This window comes from Brassica oleracea, chromosome C8, assembly GCF_000695525.1.
Source record: "Brassica oleracea var. oleracea cultivar TO1000 chromosome C8, BOL, whole genome shotgun sequence".
NCBI lineage: Eukaryota > Viridiplantae > Streptophyta > Magnoliopsida > Brassicales > Brassicaceae > Brassica > Brassica oleracea.
The window spans coordinates 1,288,711-1,293,359 of NC_027755.1; the positions used below are offsets into that span (position 1 = coordinate 1,288,711).

Genomic DNA, 4,649 nt, shown 5'->3' on the forward strand with positions numbered 1-4,649 from the left:
TTGATCACATGCTATTGATTGAAATCTGATTTGGTTGCTTGATCACATAATATGTTTAAAATCTGAATCGTGTGTCTTAACCAAATCTGATTCGCATGCTTCAAACCCAAAATCTGATTTGTTTGATCGCGTAGCTCGCATGCTAAGAAATTAATATCATGATTGATTGTTAAAGATAAAATCCGATTGTATGCATCATGAAACCTAGATTTAATTTTCTCATTCACATGCTCACATGATCCAAATCTGATTTGATAGCTGATTACTTGATTGAAAATGATGCCTTGCTTGTTTAAAACATAGAGATTGCATGAAATCCTATCCCCATGATTAAAAGCTTGGCTGTAGGATCAAGACTTCATCATATGCTAAACTTGATTCGATTACATTGCATGGTCTATATGTGTTTTTAAACCTTGAATCATATGCTGAAAAATCTAGCAAATGATCCGAAACACATAACCAAATCCTAAAACTATTTGGATTTGGCTTGGCCAAGACTATACATGTTCATATGAACATTTGTAGGATCGTTTCTCAAAGCCTTGGCCAAATGAAATCTTAGCCAAATTTTAAAACATGATCACTTGTTTAAAACTTAAAATATGATCATAAAATTACTCCTTGGCCGAAATCTATAAGAATCCTAGAACCATTCGGATTTGGCCTGGGCGAAACTTATGTTTGGCCTAATGAACAATCGCATGATCTTTAAAGCCTTGGCCAAATGTAGAAGCTTGGCCTAGCTTAAATCTTAATCAAATGCTAAATTCTCTTGGCCAACCTTTAAAAGACCTTGGCTTGAAGGCAAACGCTTGGCCAAATTGAAATTTCTACTGGCCAAATATGAAATCTAGTCAAACTAATAGAATCTCTTGGCCAAAGCATTTTGGTAAAATCATCTTGGCCGAATCCCCTTGGCCAAAATTCCTTGGCCAAAGTCTTTTGAATAATCTATCTTGGCCGAATTTAAATCCCTATTAATGTAATCAGACTTAATTTATTTCTGGCTATTTGTTGCACACTTTGATTTATTTAATGCATGATGTTTTCAAAATTATTGTCTAAGGGAACAAAATTTGATATTAAATTACCTAAGTTTGGGATTCAATACGAGATAAATGAACATTAAGTGTTATTATCTTGAGGAGAAGAATCAGAGAATCACAAAATCCCTAAATAAAAGCATCCACGACAACAATAGCCCAAATAGAACTCGGCAAAAATCAAATCTGAAAACAAAATTGCACAACAGAAAAATAATATGGAGATTAATGATTGGCAAACCGGTCATGCTATTCCGGTTAAGTATGCGACATTCTATTGAATGGTTTAAGATATACTGCTCCTTTGAATAAGGGAATTGATAATATGAGTATTCACCATGATATTTCGAAAATAAGCAAGGAATTTCGTGGGCTTGATCAACCACGGATGGACTGATCATCCATCATATGTGACGACATATGGTTGTACATATCCTTGTCAAAATCTGCAATAAGTTTGCAAGAGTAATTGGTGATACCGGTGGATTTATGAATCCTTATAAGTTGCAGCAAAATTTGTTCGCATAATGCTAAAGAAAAAATAGAGACTCTCCCATGAATTTGATAAAGGGTCAAGAGTTAATGTTCTCATGTAGAGAACTTAAATAAGTTGCTCCACCACAAAGTTATAAGATGAGATCTGAAATTGAATTAAGTGTATACGTTGGATATAAATCTCCATAAGAATACATAAGGCCACGAAAGATATGATTAAGGTTAAGCCATGGATTAGATAAATCAGTATATCCAACATCAGGGAGAGAAATAATAAGCTGGTAAACGATTTTGAGAATGAATAATGGTCCTCAAATATGAATATAGAATAATAGTCCAAAGAATGAATCATTCTGAGAACTTAAACAAGTCAATTGCCAGACATGTTTGAAGACCCAAACTGAAATATACCAGCGGTTTATGCTCTAATAAAATTGATATTGGTCTTAGTTAAGATAATACGGTTCCATACATGTATTACTCGAAAATGAGAAGAGCATAAAATTGAAATGGCAGATTCGAAATTAAGGTTTTCCAAAGGAAACCTTAGACATGACCATGAATGAAGATCATGTACCTGAAAATAATAAGATCTAAATGCATTATGTCATGTATGGATTATAAATGGAACTGGTAAAATAATATAGACGGCGATGATGATATAATATTTGAATACAAAAGCGCTTGACAAAAGCGAGGATCATGAAATCAACGTCTATCATTGGGTGCACTCAGAGAAATTACTCATAGAAATTGATTAAGCAAATTGATAATGCTATAAGACGTGGTATATGAAATCTCTTAAGAGAAGAGATGTAGTCAAACCAGTTGGACATAAGTAAGTCTTTGGTGAGAAAACATAATAAGAATGGCGAAATTGCATAAGGTTCTCACAAAGACCTGAAATCAATTATAAAGGAGACATACTCCTATGTGGTAGATGCAACGACATTCTGATTCCTTATAAGTCTGGAAAATAAAATACATATCTATACGATCCACTGGATAACGAAATTTATGTGAAAGTTCCAGAGGGTATCGAACTACCGAACACATCCAGTTCTCGAGAACAATATTGAATATCTTTATGTGAACGACTTGAATATCCTAGGAACCTCTGGAGAAATTTTCCAAAGATAGAATACATCAAGAAAGAATTCGAATTCAACATGAAAGGTTTTGGGAAAACAAGATTATATATTGGATTATACATTGAGCACCTTGAAAGGAAAATCCTTATGCATCAAATGACATACATAGATAATGTGCTCAAGAAGTTTGATATGGACTAAGCTTACGAATTGACAAGTCTCATAATTATAAGGTTCCTCAGTTTAGAAAAGATAATTTCGGCCTTAATGAAGAAAATGAGGAGATCTTTGGTCCCGAAATGCCATGTCTAAGTGCCATAAAGTTTTGACGGATTTGGCGAGCAATACAAGGCTAGATAAATAATTTGCCGTAATCTATTAGCTATATATAGCTCATGATCGACCCAAAGGCATTAGAACGAGATTATACATATTTTTGTTACCTACAAAGAACTAAAGACTTGGGTCCATTTGATACTAACCTACCCAAAGAAGGGTAAATTATTTTGATGATACATGTTGTTTGTCCGTCCAAGTTCACTCAAGCGATGATTTGGTGGATCTAATTACTAAGTCGTTACTGACATTCAGAGATGTACTCAACAGAGGGAGTAATACGTGTTGTACTCTTTTTCCTTCACCACGGTTTTATCCCATTGGGTTTTCTTGGTAAGGTTTTAATGAGGCAACATCCAAAGCGTATTACAAACCACTTCGGAGATGGTCTTCCAAGAGAGAGTGTTATAAACCAAGGTCTGGTGGAAGCTCATATTCAAAGGCCCATATTCTTATGTCTTTGTATTTCCTAACCCATATTGTATTAGGGTTTCATACTTATGTAATCCCTTAGACTATATTTGCGAAGTGATTTTGCCACATGTTCTTTCTACAATCAATTTCACAAAACAAATATGACATGACTACTAAAATTGATGACATGTCTTATAGCTAAGACATGGACAATTGCATTTAATGTTAATTTATATTTTTGGTAAACTTTTTAAAATATGATAATAACTCATATATTACATTTAATGTCAATTTATATTTTTGAATTTTTTTTTTAAATATGACTCATAAATCATCATTAAAATAAATATATTCAAATATGGCATTATAAATTTCGAAATATAATTTAATTACATATTTTTAAATTATACAATTTTATTACTAAAATTTTCAAAAATGTATACAAGTTTTTTAGAAAATTATAAAAATTTAATCGTAAAATCATTATTTTCTTATATATGTACAAATTTTATAAATATTGTTTAATTTTAATTTTTGGTAATTATGCAACTTTTACAAATTTATTTAATATATTTAATTAAAATAAATAGATAGAAAAATCTATTTAAGATTATAATTTCTCATATATACATGCATATTTTTAAATATAAATTTTTATGTTTAATTAAATCAAATTTATATTAAAATATCGATACGAAAAAGAAAATTTACAATATTAATAAAGTTTTATTTTAAAATATAATTTATATTTATCTGTTAAAAAATATTTTAAATTTTTTTAATGTACATGGTGCAGGAAGACACCTAGTTCCCTATATAAAGACTCTTTATTGTATAATAAATATACAGACTTTCCCCTTATTTTCATAACAAAACAAAAATAGATTCTTCATTTTTCTAATTTTTTTTTATTTTCTTAAAATTCATTTAAATGTTGGGGATTAGAGAACAGATTCTCCATTTTTCTAACTTTTCTATTTATTGTTTTCTCAAAATTTTATTAAAAATGTTGGGGATTAGAGACCATCAATATACAAAAACTATCTTTTGGATTTATACCGTTTCTACTCAGACAAGTAATTATGGCATTTTTACAAAGAAAATAGTATTTAACTTTCGTAAAAAATAATTTAAAAAAAAATGAAAAATTGAAAACTCCAGATTACTTTTGTTTTCTTCTCTTCTCGTCTCCTCCACATCGTTTCACTATAATCGGCGCCTCCCTCACCGAGTTCGCAATCCTCAATCGATCTCCTCTTGGCTTCTT

At 30.8% G+C, this 4,649-nt stretch overlaps 1 protein-coding gene across 1 annotated transcript in view; it reads left to right on the forward strand.

Annotated features, from left to right (window-relative positions):
- The first annotated feature begins 4,547 nt into the window (after positions 1-4,547).
- LOC106307143 (glucose-induced degradation protein 8 homolog) overlaps positions 4,548-4,649 on the forward strand; it is a 1,789-nt gene continuing 1,687 nt past the window's right edge. Inside the window, exon 1 of the mRNA XM_013744017.1 lies at positions 4,548-4,649. This exon is cut by the window's right edge and continues 124 nt beyond it. The gene's annotated coding sequence lies outside the window, so the exon portion shown is untranslated.